General features: G+C 36.6%; 1 long non-coding RNA gene across 1 annotated transcript; it reads right to left on the reverse strand.

The window, feature by feature from the left end:
• Positions 1 to 46: 46 nt before the first annotated feature.
• On the reverse strand, positions 47 to 2542 carry LOC136229163 (uncharacterized). Its single transcript, XR_010689001.1, has 3 exons — positions 2454 to 2542; positions 1532 to 1572; positions 47 to 583 (listed from the first exon to the last, which is right to left on the reverse strand). It is a non-coding gene; the product is annotated as an uncharacterized lncRNA (long non-coding RNA).
• Between the last annotated feature and the right edge of the window lie 16999 nt (positions 2543 to 19541).

Consider the following 19541-nt stretch of genomic DNA (forward strand, 5'->3'; position numbering starts at 1 on the left):
GTCATGTCCACTGCTTCTAATTGTCTAATAGCAGTTCACTAGTTATGAATGAATAAAATATTATGAGTATGAGTTGACCTGTTAAATTGCACCAGTGATTAATGGAGTTTAGGCGTTTGACGAAGATCACTGAAATGACAAACACTGAACTTCAGATTTGATTTCAACGAAGTCATTTTAGTGAATTCGTGCATAAAAGCTCATTGGAATGTTTGTGGATTAGGATGTACAGTGTGGTATACATGTGGCTGCCACTTTAATCATAAAAATCACATACGTCATGGCGCCTATTGGCAAGTAGTGAAGTATTATTTGTTGTGACACGCAAACATTCCATTGAGTTTTGTATACAAATTGTCACAGTGACTTCATTTCAAATGTGGAGCTTTGTGATTTATATTGAAGGAAAGTGAAATTTAGTGAGATTTATGAAATATAGCCTAAACTTAAATGACCGTGAATGTATTTTACCCGAAATTCTGTCTCCAAAGAAGAATCTTCACTTAGAAGGCTGTTCCTAAATCCTTTAGAATCTGTCTCTAGTCCGTACATTTTATCATTAATAGAAGTAGAATCTATACTGCTGAGAATAAACAGTAGGAGTTTATCACATTTCAGGAAAAAACAATTGTGAAAAGACAGTACCAATTTTATATATTATTAACAGTTTGGTTGAATTTTTTATGGATAGTATTTCTGTTATATTGATTGAGATTTTACCAATAAGGGGCGGCCCGGTGCACTACGTGTCCCCACTAAGCGAGGGTCCAGAGAGGGGTCCCACCACAAGGAGTGTACTGGGGGCAAACTTTCCCCTATCAATTTTTTGGCAAGAGGCCGCTCCTAAGACTCAAACCCGTGACCTCTCGGTCACACGACAACAACGTTCACCATTGCACCAATGCTTGCCCTCTTTGATTGAGATTTTACCAATAAAAAAAGGGCAGTCCGGTGCACTACGCGTCCCTGCTGAGCGAGGGTCCGGGGAGGGGTCCCACCACAAGGGTGTACTGGAGGCAAGCGTTCCACTACCAATTTATTTGGCAAGAGGCTGCTCCTAAGACTCGAACCCGTGACCTCTTGGTCACATGACAACATTTGGATAAATCAATGAAAAAATGTTGCAAAACTAAAATTTGGACAGCTTTTTGGTCCATGATCTATTGGACCCTAGCCTACTATTTGGTAACATTTGACTCCTAACCATCTACATTGGCTTATTCAAAATTAATGAAATCTCAACCATCTACATTGGTTGAGATTTCACCAATTTTGAATAGATTAGGACACAAATCTTACCAAATAATAAATCAGGGTAAAAAACCAAATAATAAATCAGGGCAAAACCCAAAATTTTGTATAAGTCCCTTTCTATATCTTTTTCTAACTGGCCTGCCACTTCTACACTCTTACATGTGTATCTTTCTTGACCCCATTTCTCAGATAGTGAGTTAGCTACTTTAAACACATCCCATTTTTGGTAAAAAAAAAAAAAACCCCAAAAAGAAACATGTTGTTGAGGTAAACTTACCAAAATTGATTTGTTCCTTGGATTCATCATCTCATGCATCTCTGAAAAATAAAATAAATAACAACTTGATTAATTACATGATTGTATTGGGTAAAGATGGTAATAACCGAATTCATTTGGTCATTTAGAGTTAAAGTGAATGCTACTGGTATTTATTAAGGGCCAGTTTGGCTACTTGCTGTTTATTTTTCATGTTTGTTGGTTGCCGTTGTTGTACCGCGAAGTAGAAAGCAAACATGAGGTGTATAACTAAATACCTAAAACGTGAAAAGGTAAACACAGAAAACTCAACATTTCAAAGTGAAAAGGCAAGGGGTAGGTAACCAAACACCCATAAGAGAGATTTGTTAAGAAATGAATGAAAAAATCAAATAAAATTTATTTCAAATTGAATTTTAAATATCAATTCGGTTCTAAATTTAATATATATTTATTAATTAATATCCTACCATATATTTCGTTAGTTCTTGTCCACAAAATCTTTTTTTTTTTTTTGAATCACTTGTCCACAAAATCTTAAATTCTTAAACTTTTATAATATTAGAAACAAATCTCATCATGATCCTTTGAGGTTTTTCTTCAACAATTTAGGGTTTGATGAACAAAACTCATCATGATACTGAATAATTTATCAAGTGTTGTCAAATTAAGACTAATTCGTTTGAGGCTAAATTAATTGATCCGTATTTCAACCTTATAAACTATTTTAACCTTTAATTCTATAATAATTACAATTTATTTGTTAAGAAAGATGGTTGACATGCAGCTAGACGAAAATTGATAACCAAGAAAGAATTGAAGTTGAAAAATTATATGGAAATAGAGAAAATTAGAATCACAAAATAATTATAAATTATATGTATGATTGGGATGGTTATTCGGAGATGGAGATGTGTTTTTTATAAATAAAATAATGACTGACCGTTTCATCTTCCTATATCGCCGCCGTGCTCCGGCGAGTGGAGCCTTCTATTCCGTTAGCTTTGGGGGTGAAATATAGATTTTTTTTTTTTTAATGGTGAAAAATAGAAATAGATGATGTGACTGTACAGATGAAAAACAAATTCCACCGATGAAAAACAAGTGCAAGCGGTTAAAAAACTTAAATGACGTGGCAGTTTAAAAAAAACTTAAATGACGTGGAATCGTATTTTTTCTAAGAGAACCACGTGGAATAATATTAAATTATTTAATAACTATCCGTATACCAGTATTTGGTTTACTAAGTCTTAATCGTCTCTCCATATGGAGTGCTTTTGTCTGTTCTTTTGAGCAGGTCTCCTTTTTGTTTCTTCTCTTCTTGAATTTCCGGCACTTCACTCTTAGGGTTTCTCTGATCAAATTGATTTCCTCTTGATCATCGTCTTCTTGCGTTTTCTTTGGTGGGTGATTTGGCTATCCAGCTGCTGTTTCTTGCTGTGTTCTTTGACCTAGCCACAATTACTGAATCTGATAAGGAAGGCAGATTCATCTTCCAATTCTATCACGAGCTTGATATGGCTCGAGTCTTGAACGATGGGCCGTGGACCTTTAATCAAAATCTCCTTATTGTCAGAGAACTACTGAGCACTGAACAGGCATCCAGTGTTGAAGCTTAATGACCTCATCATCTGGGTGCAAGTGTTTGATCTTCCGATTGGCTTTCAAACTGAGGCAACTTGTCGCGCCATAGGAGACCGGATTGGTAAGTTCATCGAAGCTGACCCAAAGAACTTTTCTGGATTAAGATTCAGTTTCCTGCGGATTAAGGTGTGTATTGATGTTCGCTTACCATTAAGGAGGGGTATGAAATTGAAAAGGAATGGGGGAGATTGGATTTGGGCGTCCTTTCGATACGAAAGATTACCTCAATTCTGTTTCTTTTGTGGAATCATAGGACATGCTGACAAGTTTTGCATCAGACTCTTTGATTGTCAGGAGATTCCGTCTGATAGGCCGTATGATAGCAGCCTTCGGGCTACTAATAGACGAGCGGGGATTCAGGTCGGAAAGGAGTGGCTAAGGGATCCTACTGAGGGGAATGTACAATCTGATATGGTTGTTTCATACAGAGATTCTACTAGCATGACAGAGCATCAACAGCAGTTACTTTCAGAGGAGGATGTAATTATTGTTGATACTAAGAGGCAGCATATTGAGGAAAATGTTAGAATGGATACTAACTGTGCCGATCAGCCTAATATCGGAGGGGGTGCGGGTCCTGGAAATCAGGCCCGCAAGGGATTATGAGTGTTCTAAGCTGGAACTGCCGGGGCTTGGCCAATCCCCGGACAGTGAATATCCTTCGGGACCTTGTTAGGGCCTATAACCCAACGATTCTATTCCTTATGGAAACATTGGCTACCGAAAGGAGTGTGATTGATATTGGAAGGAGGCTAGGTTTTGATGATTGTTATGTTGTGGGGAGGCAGGGTTATGGGGGGGTATCGCTCTCATGTGGAAGTCGTCGGTTTCCATCTCTGTTTTAGGGAGTTCTGCTAACTACATTGATTCTACTGTGTCGGTCCCTCATATTGGACCTTGGCGTCTTACCGGTTTCTACGGTTTCCCCGAAAGAAGTCGGCGTCGTGAGTTGTGGGACTTAGTTCGCTCTTTAAGAGGTAATCCTGATATTGGGTGGTGTTGTATTGGAGACTTTAATGACCTTCTTAGTCAATCTGAGAAAAGAGGGGGTAATAGGCATCCCAACTGGCTTTTGGAGGGCTTTCAGAAGGCTACGGAGGATTGTGGTTTAGCTTCAGTGGGTATGAGCGGACATCAATTCACTTGGAAAGTCAGTCGGGGGTCAGAGAGGTGGATAGAGGAGCGGCTGGATAGGGCTATGGTCAATGCTCGATGGAAAGAGAGGTTTCAGGATGCAACGGTTAAGAATGTCATTACCATTGGCTCGGATCATTCGGCTATCTTTTTAGAATATAAAACTTGGGTAACCAGAACTTCTACAAAGAGATTTCGCTTTGAAAATTTTTGGTTGTTAGAGGAGGGGTGTGGGGCTGTTGTTCAACGGTCATGGGGGTCTGCGGCTTCGTCAAGCTTGCCTGAAAAATTACTTCTATGCTCTAAGGCTCTTATGGAATGGAGTGCTGGTCTGGAGATGAACTTTGGGAGGAAATTATCTGGTATTCGAAAGGAGCTAAATAGAGTTAGGGGAAAATTTGATACATACAGTATTTCTATCTTCAAGGCTTTATCTGACAGCTACCGGGTAACTCTTCAACAACAACATGATTTTTGGTGTCAACGGGCTAAGTTGTTTTGGCTTAGGGATGGTGATTCGAACACCAAGTACTTTCACGCTCAAGCCTCGGCTAGAAAAAGGAACAACGTTGTCAATGCTCTTAAAGATTGTAATGGAGTTTGGAGGGGTTGGGATGATGGTTTAGAGGAGTTACTTACTAACTATTTTGAGGAGATTTTTACGAGTTCTGGCTGTGTTGATGATGAGATCACATCTCGGGTTAGGGGCCACCTTTCTGAAGCTGATATTGAGTGTTTGATGGATCCGTTTACTAGAGAGGAGGTCAAGGAGGCCTGTTTTGCTATGCTTCCGAATAAGAGTCCGGGTCCTGATGGTCTGAATCCGGCATTTTATCAACATTTTTGGAATATTGTCGGGACGGATGTAACTAACAGCTGTTTGTCGATTTTGAATTCTTCAACCATTCCCCCGGGGATAAATGATACTTTGATTGTCCTTATTCCTAAGAAGAAAGGGGTGGAATATGTCACGGATTTGCGACCGATTTCCCTTTGCAATGTTCAGTTTAAGATAATATCCAAGATGTTAGCGAGCCGGCTGAAATGTGTTTTACACTCGGTTATTTCAGAATCTCAGATTGCATTTCTCTCAAGAAGGTTGATCTCGGATAACATAATTGTTGCATATGAGGCGATTCATAAGTTGAAAAATCTTAGGAATGGTAGATATGGGATGGCGGCCCTTAAGCTTGATATGAGTAAAGCTTATGACCGTGTGGAGTGGGGTTTCGTGCGTTCCATGCTTCAAACTATGGGGTTCCCGGACAAGTGGGTTTCTTGGTTAATGATGGGCGTAACGTCTGTCAAATATTCAATTCTTCACGGAGGTAAAGAAATTGGTCCGATTACTCCTTCTCGGGGCTTGAGGCAAGGTGATCCTTTATCACCGTTTCTTTTTCTGATTTGTGCAGAGGGGCTGTCTACCCTTTTATCTTCAAAGGAAAATGAGGGGGGTTTACATGGCTGTCGGATTGCAAGGACGGCCCCGAGTATTTCTCATTTGTTTTTTGCCGATGACTGCATGTTATTTTTCAGGGCGAGTAGTGGTGAAGCAGAAATTATTCATGAGTGTTTACAAATCTATGGTCAAGCATCGGGTCAGCTTGTGAATTCTATGAAATCTGCAGTAATGTTCAGTGCTAATACTCCATCAGATATTAGGCATCAGGTATGTGGAATTTTGGAAGTTCAGGAAGTTACAGACCATGGGTTATATCTTGGGGCGCCTATTAATGTGGGAAGGAGTAAGTCTCATACGTTCGGTTACTTGAAGGATCGGGTCAGGGACAGGGTGACTAATTGGAAGGAGAAGTTTCTTTCTCGTGCAGGGAAGGAAATTTTGATTAAATCAGTTATTCAATCCATCCCTACTTACATTATGAGCATTTTCTTTTTACCGGACCAATTTTGTTCAGAAATTAATGGTTTAATCAGCCAATTTTGGTGGAATAATTCTAATGATCAGGGAAGGGGAATTTCTTGGATTAGTTGGAAGCGGATGTGTATGTCAAAAGGGGTCGGTGGCATGGGGTTTCGGGATCTCCGGGTTTTCAATCTTGCTCTTCTTGCCAAACAAGGATGGCGCATTCTTTTGTATCCTAATTCGTTGGTAGCTTGAATCCTCAAGGCAAGGTACTTTCCAAGGGGCTCATTTTTGAATGCGGAGATTGGGCATAATCCGTCATATGTATGGCGAAGTATAATGAGAAGTATGGAGTTGTTGAAGCAAGGTTTGAGGAGGAGGATTGGTAATGGGGTCGGTACAGCGATTTGGAGTGACCCGTGGCTCCCCGATACCTCTTGCCCTTTTCCCGAGAGCATGTCGGACTTAACAGTTGGGGATGGTTCAGTGAATTCGTTACTCACCAGTTCGGGCGGATGGAATTCTGATCTGTTGGCGTCGGTTTTCAATTCTCGAGATAAGGGGTTAATCGAGTCTATTCCATGTAGAAATATGAATAAGGAGGATGGTTGGATGTGGATTGGGGAAAGAAATGGTGATTATTCAGTCAGAAGTGGCTATAGAACTGCTATGAATTCATTATTGCTTCCGCCTTTTCAACAGAATATTAATTGGAATGGAATTTGGAAGCTTGAGGTTCCGCCAAAGATCAAAGAGTTTGTATGGAGATTGGCGTCTCGTTGTTTACCGACGATGCCCAATTTAGCTTGGAGGCACAACTCTCTTGGGAATTTTTGTCCGCTTTGTAAGAGACAAGGTGAGAATGAGGATCACGTGTTTCAATTGTGCGAGGTGGCTATGCTATCTCGGCGCATTTTCTTTGGTGATGATAGAATGATTGGAATTAGTTCTTGTCTCGGTTGGTTTTTAACGAGTCTGTCTGGGACGGGTGGTTGCGATGGAAGGATGATTAGTAAGGTCGCTTACGTTCTTTGGGCGTTGTGGAGGAATCGGAATCGAATGGTCTGGCAAGGGACTTCTGGTCAGGCCGATCAGATTGTTGCTGATGCGTCGAGGGAGAGGGAGGAATGGCTGGCTGCCCGTCTAACTCATGGTATTTCTCGGCCAGTCGTTTCTCCGGTTGCGGCTCGTTGGGCGTGTCCTGCTTCGGGGTGGTCAGCGTGCAATGTTGACGTAGGGGTGTTTAATGATAAAGGCTTTTGCTCTTTCGGTTTCATCTGTCGGGACGATAGGGGTGGATTTTTGTTTGCGGCTAATGGTGTGTTGGGTGGGCTGTATGAACCCGTGATGGCTGAAGCGATGGCGGTTCAGGAGGCTTTATCATGGTTGAAAAGCAAGAAGGCGTGCAATGTTGAAGTAAGGTCGGACTGTCTAGTTGCGGTTCAGGCGATATATTAAAAGGTTCGTCTGGCTTTTCGTATCTAGATGAGATTTTTACGGATTGTAATTGTATATTGAGAGAATTGTCTAATGTTGTCATTTCCTTTGTTAAACGTTCAGCGAACTCAGCTGCTCACTTGTTAGCTCGAGCGGTTGAGTCGAGTTCTGTTCGTGGAGAGTGGTTTTGTCCTCCTCATTTGATTGTTTCTGTTTTGTCTGCTGATTGTCTATAAAGGCTGCTATTTCGTTTCAAAAAAAAAAAAAAAAAACTATCCGTATACCACATCTCATATGTTTTTGAAAGAGTTGCTGAGATGGAGGGAGTGATGATGAGAAGTTGAGGTAAGAGCAGTTTAGAGGAATGGGCAGTTGAAATGGCAGAGATTGAGAGTGTGAGGCCAACTCCACATTGATTGAGGGAGTGGGAGTAAAATTAAAAGAATTAAACTTAAAAATTCCAAAATTCCTCGAAGTGACACATAAGTGTATTGTCTATAAAAGTGATACTTAAATTTATTGTCTATATCAGTAAAGTTAAAGGTGTAAAAATATTCTAACATTGAGTCAGGAATAATTTTACTCTAACATTTAAAATAGTGTAATTTTATCTTTAACGTTGGTAGCCAAGAGCAGTTTTATTTCCAACGTTAATAATTTGGATCAAGCTACTATTATAAAATACAGATATTTTTGTTCCTTATTCTGTACCAATTGTATATCAATTCGTTTTAAAAAACGATTTCATGTTTTTTATAATTTAATAATAGAATTAGAGATTAATATTTATAAATTCGGTGAATTTTTTGAATTTTTTTCCAATTCGTATAAAAGACAGTATATATTTTTTTATTTTTTTCATATCCCAAAACTCCGCCTGTGAGGGTCACTTGGTGGCCTTTACAGCCGGTCCCAAGCCCGGACAAAGGAGGAGGGTTGCGGTAGGTTTGTGGCGGCCAGCGTAAAACTTAGCCACATCTTATGACATGAACCATAATATAAATACCGTTGGGGCGTTCCCTACTCAGCGACGCGCTGCACTTCCTAGACCCGGGTGTAGTGATAAATGTGCAAGGGTTGCTAGGTCGTCGCCCCGAAGCGGCGCGCCACCCCAGGACCCGGGGGTGGTGTCAAATATGCAAGGGTTGCGGGTAAATAAGCTAGTCCACGGTAATGGTAGGGGTAGGGGTAAGGGTAGTAGGTTACGCTTTGGGACATGGAACATAGGTTCTTTGACAGGAAGATTAGCTGAAATTGTAGATGTTATGAAGAGGAGGAGAATAAATATATTATGCCTACAAGAAACCAAGTGGGTTGGAGCCAAGGCTAGAGAGATAGCTCCTTGGGGTTATAAGCTTTGGTACTCAGGAAAGGATAAGGGTAGAAATGGAGTAGGTATTCTTATTGATAGGGAGTATATTGATGAGGTAGTAGCGGTGTCTAGGAAGAGCGATAGAATTATGAGTGTTAAGCTAGTGATAGGGGATGAGGTTGTGAATGTCATTAGTGCATATGCGCCACAAATAGGATTAGATGTGTCTATAAGACAAGCTTTTTGGGATGACTTAGAGGAAGTGGTGCAACAGGTTCCTAGGGATGAAAAAATGGTACTAGGGGGTGATCTCAATGGACACGTGGGTTCTAGGCGAGATGAGTTTGAGAGTGTTCATGGAGGGTATGGTTTTGGAGATAAGAATGAAGCAGGAAATGATATTTTGGAATTCGCATCAGCCTATGACTTGAGTATCATGAACACATGGTTTATGAAGAGAACATCCCACTTAATGACTTATCGGAGTGGCGGTAATGCGAGCCAAATTGACTTCTTCTTAGTAAGGAGTGCTTGGAGAAAGAGTTATATTGATTGTAAGGTGATCCCTGGTGAGAGTACGACAACCCAACATAGAGTAGTGGTGCTAGATTTTCGAAGTAGGAAATGTATAAGAAAACAAACACCTCAAGTAGAGACTAAGATTAAGTGGTGGAAATTGCAAGGGGAGAATCAACAAAAATTTGTGGATGAGATGACCAAAAAAGATATTTGGACTTGCAATATGGATTCAGATATAGATTCAATATGGAATAAGATGGAGCATAGTATAAGGGAAGTAGCGAAGGAAGTTCTAGGGGAATCTAAAGGTAGCATGCCACCGGGTAAGGACACATCTTGGTGGACAGAAGAAGTACGACAAGCAGTAAAGAGTAAGAGAGAATCCTATAAACTATTGGGGAAATGTAGGAGTGACGAGAACTACGAAAAATACAAAGAGGCTAAAAGGGAAGTAAAGAAGGTCATACGAGATGCTAGAGCAAAGGTGAATCGGGATCTGTATACAAGATTGGATACGAAAGAAGGGGAAAGAGACATATATAGAATTGCTCGGATGAGAGATAGGAAGACGCGAGATCTCGGAAAAGTTAAATGTGTGAAGGATGTGGACCAGAAAGTCCTAGTTGGAGATAAGGATATCAAGGAACGATGGAGGTCCTATTTTGATGACTTATTTAATGGAGATCGCCAACAAGATGTTGGAGATATAAGTATCCATCACGATATGATAAATCATGAATGCCTGCGGAGAATTCAAAAGGGTGAAGTCAAAATGGCATTAAGTAAGATGAAGTTGAAGAAAGCAGTAGGACCTGATGGCATCCCTATTGAGATTTGGAGATGTTTGGGAGAAAGAGGAATCGAATGGTTGACGACGTTCTTCAACAAAATTTGGAGAAACAATAAGATGCCATCAGAATGGAGGAAAAGTACCTTAATCCCTTTGTATAAGAACAAAGGCGATGTCCAAGATTGTGCCAACTATCGGGGAATCAAATTAATGAGTCACACTATGAAACTTTGGGAGCGAGTGATTGAACAAAGGCTAAGGAGGACGGTGAAGATCTCGGAAAACCAGTTTGGCTTTATGCCGGGAAGATCAACTATGGAAGCCATCCATCTAATGAGACAATTAATGGAGCACTATCGAAATAAGAAGAAAGACTTGCATATGGTTTTCATTGACTTGGAGAAAGCATATGATAAGGTACCAAGGGAAGTACTTTGGTGGGCCTTGATAAGGAAAGGCATTTCGCGGAAATATATTGACATCATAAAGGACATGTATGAGGGAGTATGCACGAGTGTACGTACTAGTGTTGGGAAAACTGAAGAGTTTCCTATTACGATTGGAGTGCATCAAGGTTCCGCACTAAGCCCATTTCTTTTTGCCATCGTTATGGATGAACTAACAAGTTCACTTCAAGATGGTATACCATGGTGCATGCTGTTTGCAGATGATATTGTGTTGGTTGATGAGACGAAAGAAGGAGTGGAGATGAAGTTGGAACTATGGAGGCAAACTCTAGAATCTAGAGGCTTTAAGTTGAGTCGAAGTAAGACAGAATATTTGGAGTGTAAGTTTAGCGGCCGTAGGAGTAGGGAGGCAGGGACAATCACCCTAGATGGGAGAGTTGTTCAGGCCTCGGATTGCTTCCGGTATTTAGGATCTATTATCCAAACGGATGGAGAAGTAGATGGAGATGTTGCCCATAGGATTAAAGCTGGTTGGTCGAAGTGGAAGAGTGCTACGGGTTTCCTTTGTGATCCCGGCATGCCTAATAGATTGAAGGGAAAATTCTACCGGAAGGCAATTAGACCAGCATTGTTATATGGTACGGAGTGTTGGGCAGTGAAACACTGCCACATCCATAAGATGTCGGTGGCGGAGATGCGTATGTTGAGATGGATGTGTGGTCACACGAGAAAGGACCGGGTGCGTAATGAAATAATTAGGACAAAAGTAGGGGTTACATCTATTGAGAATAAAATGAGAGAAAACCGACTAAGGTGGTTTGGCCATGTGAGACGTAGAGCGCTTGATGCGCCGGTTAGGAGAACCGAAGAGTGGCAAAGGGATGTAGTGGTGAGGGGTAGGGGAAGACCTAAGCAAACTTGGAGGAGGGTGATCGAGAGTGATATGAGTTTATTGGGAATTGAGGAAAATATGGTAGTGGATAGGACGGAGTGGAGGGAGCGAATCTGTGTCGCTGACACGACTTGATTTTCACGGTTTTATATGATGGTTCATGTTAGCCGACCCCGAATCATTTCGGGACTAAGGCTTTGTTGTTGTTGTTGTTGTTGTTGTTGTTTTCATATCCCAACATATGTTTGTGATTTGTTATTGGTAAAATGATGCACGTGTGAAGTGTAGATAACAAGATTCATGATCGAGAAGACAGTTTGATGAATTATTTCTCAAATTGACCCAATTTATCAACGTTAGGGGTAAAATTGCTCTTGGTTCCAACGTTAGAGGTAAAATTGCACTATATTAGACGTTAGGGGTAAAATTGCTCCTGACCCAAAATGTTAGGAGTATTTTTGTACTTTAACCCTATATACTATAGATAATTTTATACAATGTGCAAAAATACTTCTAACGTTTACAACCATGAGCAATTTTACCTCCAACGTCTAAAATGGTGCAATTTTTTACCCCATAGCATTGACATCAAAGAACAATTTTACCCTAACCTTGACAAAATGGGTCAATTCCAGACATTATTGTAAAACACATATATGTGTTCCTTATTCTGACCAATTGCATATCAATTCGTTTAAAAAAAAGATTTCATATTTTATGTGATTTAATAATTGAATTGGAGGTTAATATTTATCAATTCGATGAAATATTTTGATTTTTTTGTCCAACTCATGAACCAACATATATGGTTCATGTTAGCAGACCCCGAATCATTTTGGGACTAAGGCTTTGTTGTTGTTTTGTCCAACTCATAAAAATAGACAATGTATTTTTTAATTTTTTCACGTTTAATCATATGGTTATGATATGTCACTAATAGGTGATAAAATGACTCACACGTGAAGTGTAGATGACAAGATTAATGACCGAGAAAATAATTTGATGAATTATTTATAAAAATTGATCCAACTTGACAATATTATGGGTAAAATTGCTCTTGGTTGCCAATGTTAAGGGTAAAATTGCATCATTTTAAGCATTAAAAATAAAATTGCTCTTAACTGTAAACGTTAGAGGTATTGTTCCACCTTATCTCTTTTATATATTATCAACTATAAAATTAGGGGTGTACAATGAATTAATTTTTAGTGTTTGCTCACAATCCAATCCAACTCATCCAAACAAATCACTCATAAGTTGGTTGATAAAACCAACCCAATCTATTAAATAATCAATTGGTGAATTGGGTTAGATTGAGTTGGATTGGTTTTTTTATTTAAATATTTGCATATATTTTTTCTCATTCTTTATTTTTCAATTTGAAAATAATTTTATAAAAAAATATTAAAAGTAAAAAAAAAAAAAAGTTGTAATTTAGGATCCGTTTCTTGTTCGATCCAACTAATCCATATAAATATTATAATTTAGGCCTCATGAAAAAACTTAAAAAAAAAACGTGAAAACGGAAAACAAAACCCGAAAACGCGAAAAATGAATACGTGAAAAACATTAAAAAAAAGTGAAAAACGAAAAAAACTAATTAGAATTAACTCGGTAATTTTCAGGTTAAGGTGTAAAAATACCCTTACGTTTTGGGTCAGGAGCAATTTTGCCCCTAACATTGATAAATTGGGTCAATTTCAGACACTATTATAAAACATCGATATTTTTGTTCCTTATTCTGCACCAATTACATAGCAATTCGTTGTAAAAAAGGATTTCATGTTTTTTATAATTTAATAATAGAATTGGAGATTAATATTTATAAATTCGGTGAATTTTTTAATTTTTTTTTGTCTAATTCATAAAAAAGACAGTATATTTTTTATTTTTTTTCATATCCCAACACATGTTTGTGATTTGTTACTGATAAAATGACGCACGTGTGAAGTGTAGATGACAAGATTCATGACCGAGAAAACAGTTTGATGAATTATTTTTCAAATTGATCCAATTTATCAACATTATGGGTAAAATTACTCTTGGTCCAAAAAATTGTAGGTATTTTTACACCTTAACCCATAATTTTCTAAATCATAAGTACAAATAGTTGTTAAAATTTATCAGGGTATTAAGTATTTGATAAATTTGCACCAATTCCATTGATCATATTGAATCGTTTGACTTTCTTGTTCAAATTTATCATGTTGAATCATTTGATAAATGCTAAATTTTATATTTGGGTGCTTTAATTAATGTCAAGTACACTGTTTCAACGATAGTATTGAAACAGGTGAAGAATCAACCTTCGAGTATATTAGTAAGGTTATATCGAGGAGTTGTTGGTTAGACTTAAGCAAAGGGATTCTTCGTTGTTGCGAATACAAGATTGTTCGGTTGGATGGACCGATTATATATATGGTGTGTAAAAAATTATTTTTTCTAAATTTATCAAAAAAATCATATATATAAGTGTTATAATTTGAATGATCAAGAACCAATTTTTAAATACCAATGTAAAACTTCTCAAAGTTAAGCTACATTGTGTTTAAGATTTCTTAACATGTAAAAAAATTGTGTCTAATAAAAAAATTCGGATTTAAAGAGGGTCTAATAGGCAAAAAAAAAATAGAAATTTGAATTTAAAAAGGGCCTAACATGCAAAAAAAAAAAAATAAAAATTTAGATTTAAGGCTGACCTAACAGGCAAAAAAAAATATATTAGAATTTTGGATTTAGAAATGACCTAATATGCCAAAAAAAAATAGAATTTTGGATTTAGAAATGGTCTAACAGTAACTGAGCCAATTTTGGGGTACTAATTTAGCACTCGATCTACATTTCTTAGAGACAAGTGGCCGGAACCACCACAATCTCAAATTTTGTAAAGATAGGGGGCGAAACTACTCGTGGTATCCGTCACTGTCTATGGATACCTTCGAGAGGTGGAGACTAAATCCTCAAAACCCTTAATGGGAATTCTCCGAATCAGTCCCGTAAGTGTCGGGGGTGGAATAAGGAATGCATCCATGTCCCACTTCGTGCTTTTACCACCCCTACTTCCAACCTCATCCTTACACAGGTCCCGCACATTAGCTAGGGTATAGAAATCAGTACTGTCTGAAGAAGAAGAAGAAAAAACATATTTTTGTTATTTTTTTTTTACATTTTTAATATTTGTCACATTTTGTGTTTTTTTCCGGTTTTCATATATTTTGGTTTTCTTAATTTAATATATGAAGTATAATAAAAAAAAAGGAGTAAAGTTCAAATAAAACCCATGTAGTTTCACTAATTTTCAGATAAAGGACTATGATTTACTTTTTGTCAAAACGAGGATTGAGGTTTCACACTTTTAATAATGCTATTAAAACTATCTTTAACGACTTGAAAATGAAAATTTTCAAGAATTAAAGTTGTTCAATGCCATATTTTTTATGGAACTACATTTTCGATTTTAGAAAATCATATTTTTTGGAACTTTCTCTCTCTAAACATTAACTTTCCTCTCTTTACCAAATATTATCTAAATAATCTCGAAATTAAAAAGTTGAAGAATTAAAGTTGTTTAGAATATTAGTAGTTTTTAAAATATGTCATTTTTGAAGTCGTCAATGATGATTTTAATAGTATCAATTGAAAAAGTCCTTATTTTGCTAAATTTGAAAACCTCAGTCCTCGTTTTGATAAAAAGTAAACCACAATCCTTTATCTGAAAATTAGTGAAACCACAGAGGTTTTATTTGAACTTTATCCTAAAAAAAATTATAATAAAATTATTTTTAAACTGAAAATGATAGAATAAAAAAATACGTACAAATATTTGAATTAAAAACTAATCTAATCCAACCCAACTCGGTCCAATCAATCAATCTTTTATATAGATTGGATTCAATCCAACCCATGATAAAATTATTAGAATAAAAATATATGGATTGGATTGGATTGGATTGATTATATTTAATAGATTGGTTAATTTTTGTACACACAGTGCCGGTTCTGCCCTTAGGCAATAGAGGCAGCCGTCTAGGGCCCCATATAATAATTTTTTCTTAATATATCATTAAAAAAATAAAAAGACATTGAAATAAATTTCAATTAGTGATTTTACGTCTAAAAGAAACAGAGTAGTTTTTAGATGATAATATTTTTATATTTATATGAATATTTTTTTTCTCATTTTAACAAATTCTAAAGTTATATGGTATTTTTTTCATCATTTTTTATAATGAAAATGCTTATACATTAGATGCAAAAAATACAACTACAATAAGAAAACGGTAAGAAATAAAACGTCATACAACTACAGACTAAAGCCAATATAAAATCAATGAAGAGAATAAAAAGACTATAAAGAGTAAAAAAAAGTCATAAAAGATATGTTTTTTCGTCAAATTAAAATTATATAAACATATGTAGTTTTATAATTTTATTTATGTATTTTTTTTTATGAATGTTGGGGCAATGCTACCAGGCAAGGACATCCCGACTATGTCGGCACCCCCCAGACCAAGTCGCAAAACCCGAGATATTATTAATAAAAGAAAAATACAAAGAGAAAAATTAATGAAAACGTAAATGAGTTAAGTTACAAATATCGTCAAAAATGAAAGAATTGCAAAAATTGGGGGCCGAGCTCCACCATTGAATGCCAGTGGTTTTAACTTCGTGTCTTACTAGTGCATCCGCTGAGCGGTTTCCTCCCGGTAGATAAGAGTGACTACTAACTCCATCTCTGAGCATTGTCGGAGGCATCGTAGCCATGCACGTTTGATAACCCAAGGGACTGCCTTTACACTGCGCTGCAACAAGTGTACCACTGATAATGAGTCTGATTCCACCCAGATTTTTAACCAGTCTTTCTCCCAAGCACTATCCACTGCAAATATTACCGTTGATAATTCTGCTAAGAAAGTTTGTGTTTCACCAACAGGAAATGAGAAGCAACCTTTGGCGAATCACTGAGAGTTCCTAAAGATTCTGCCTGCGCATGTAGGACCTGTAGGACTCATTGACGACCCGTCAGTGTTGACTTTCAACCAATCCACTGGCGGAGGGATCCAGCGAACCTTTGTTATTCGAGGGCGTGGTAGCATTCTTGGCATCACGAGTAATTTTTGCAGAATTGCAGCGTCTTTTGCGTTGCTGCAGTAGCCTTTGCGCAAGCCGTTAGACTCCCGTGTTAGCGAACACAGTTTCGTGAAGGTAATTGAAGGAAGCTCGAATTGAAATCACTACAAAAAAAAGGCTTTTAACGAGAAGAGAAATCCTCAATAAAAGTCTAAATATCCTCACTAAAGCGATTTTAGTGAGAATAATTACTCTCATGACTATCCTCACTACAGGGGTTCGCTACTAAAAGTAATAACGAGAATGAAGCGTTATTCTCGCCATTATCATATTATGAGAATAATTGTATCTTCATTAAACTATTTTTAGTGATAATCAAAGTATTTATAATGATTAAAAATCTTCTCACCAAAATTTTTATAGTGATAAAAAATCTTTTCATTATACTGATATAATTTTCATTACAATTAATATTAATAATAAAAGCTACCCTCACTAAAGTGTTTATAATAATGAAAAACATCCTTATTATTTAATAGTAGTTTCATCATAAAACAAATTAATAGTGTCAAAAAATAATCTTATTATATCATGCTTAGTATCCTCATTAGTAGTGTTTATAATGATTATATAATAGTATAATATCATAAATAAGCCACTAAAAGCTAACATATATTCAAAAGACTTTCAAAGTCAGTTTCATCAAGACATAAGGACTATTTCCTATTTACCTTACAAAATACATTTCATTTACTATAACTTTCATCTCTATAATGAAAATGAGACAATCTCTTCAAAAAATGCAAACTGTAGATTAATAATCTCCACTTTGAATTTGTTCTTTTCCATCAAGATATAGAGACAATTCACTATTTGCTTTACAAAATAAGTTCACATGAAAGAACTTCCATCCATATGCGTGCAAAATGAGACAGTTTGGCCAAAAGATAGTCTATGTTGATAATCTTTAGCTTGAAAATCTTCTGCCAGTTAGCCTACAAAAGATAACAAATAGAATAATTAATACATTGTTAGATCAGACAGTGAACTAATTCTGACAGTTAACTAATTAAGTAAACCACACATGAGTTGTGAAAAACATTGGTTCTATATAATTTATAATTAATATATTACTTTTGTTTCTTCTTTGTGATAATTTTGTTACTCTGCATATAGTTTATAAACAGAGTTATTAGTTTACTAGTAAAAAACTATAAAAGGTTATAATTTGTAAACTGATAGCAAAGTTTAGTTTTGTAAACATAATTTGTAAGCATGACAATGAAGTTTAGCTGATAATTTACACTACCTGTATTATTTTTGTTCCAATGAATAGATAGATCAACCATAACAATTACCTTTGTGATGTCATGCTTATTTAAACCAATAAATAGATAGATCAACCATAACCATAACAAAACTGTAAAAAAAAAAAAAAAAAAGTAATGGTAGTGATCACACACCTTATGTATGATGGTCCATATTTGTAGGTGGCGATGCAACCGATGGTGAGTGGACACAACCATTTTCCATTTCATCTAACCTGATTTCAATGCCCTCGAATCTTCTCTTAAGCTTAAGATTTTCTTCTTCTTTCTCTTGAATTATAGCATCCCTCTCTTGAATTTTAGCCTCAAGCTCTTTTTCATAAGTAGATTTGGATCCAATCAATCGCTTTCGTTTCATTCCACCTCCATAACCAAAGACACGATTATGGGACTGTTTTTTGAAGCATTTATCAATCACCTCTATAGTAGAAAGTGATGGGTCAGATTGTGTGGTGTTCAAAATTTCATCCTACAAAGGTCCAATGTATATGATATTAGCAAAAAAAACCATTCAAATAAGATAACTTTAGATAATAAATTAGAAATGGTTACATATTTATTTGTCGTTGCTTGGTCTTGCAACTTCCCATTTTTCTGTCGAGTCTCGAAGAAAATTCTTGGAAAATCAGGTGGATTTCTATCTTTGCCTCCCTATTACTAAGTAAATTGAAAGTGTAAAATTATTTCAGCTGTTAATGAAATAAATGAAAATAAGGCATTTTGAGCATGTTTCTTACCATGTCATACATAATTGCTCGATGTGGTTTACTTCCTGAACGATGAGGCATCACAGTCTTAGCTCTATTTTTTCTGTTTCTTTTGCTCAATCTCTATAAAAATTGTGAAAATATCATATTTCTTGTAAGTATTAGAGGCATACTATACAATAATGCATAGGCAAAACTACTATACCTGAAATTCTTCAGTAAAATATTTCTCATTCACAAGCCACGCCCAATCTTTTACATTAATATGCGGTGGGCATTTTTTCAAAGCTTCCCCTTTGGTTTTGCAAGGTTCCACAAATTTAAGGTACAAACCTGACCTCCACGATGTCCATAAATAACCCATATGCTCCAAGATTTCTTCACGATAAATTTCCATGTTCTCATGTTCAAAACATTCCTACAACATATGGTACAACAGAACCTCAAAATATTAATCAAAACAAAATTTACTAATCAAGTAGGCAGGAATTAATCAAAACAGATTTACTTCTATATAAGGCAGCAATTAATCAAAACTGATTTATTGCTTATTCAAGCAATAATTAATCGAAACGGATTAGCTACATATTTTGGCAGTAATTAATCAAAACAAAGTTATTGTATATTGAGACAACAATTAATTAACCAAAATCGATTTACCTTGACTGAGCCCCATAAATGGTTCTTGATTTCTTTCTTCACATCCTTCCAAGTCTGAAATTGTACAGGGCAAATGTTGACATCACGAACAATTCTGCCTAAGTGCCTTGACCAACATTTATGATTCTCACCCACTGCACGATTGTTGTAGAACTCAATCTTAAGCTTTTCTCCCGATCTTAGAGATGCAACTTTCTTATTCATGTTCTTCCCTCTAACTTTTTTCTTCTCTTGAGTTGTGGAATCTAACAAAATATTATCCATTTT

Source organism: Euphorbia lathyris, chromosome 5, assembly GCF_963576675.1.
Source record: "Euphorbia lathyris chromosome 5, ddEupLath1.1, whole genome shotgun sequence".
NCBI classification, from domain to species: Eukaryota; Viridiplantae; Streptophyta; class Magnoliopsida; order Malpighiales; family Euphorbiaceae; genus Euphorbia; species Euphorbia lathyris.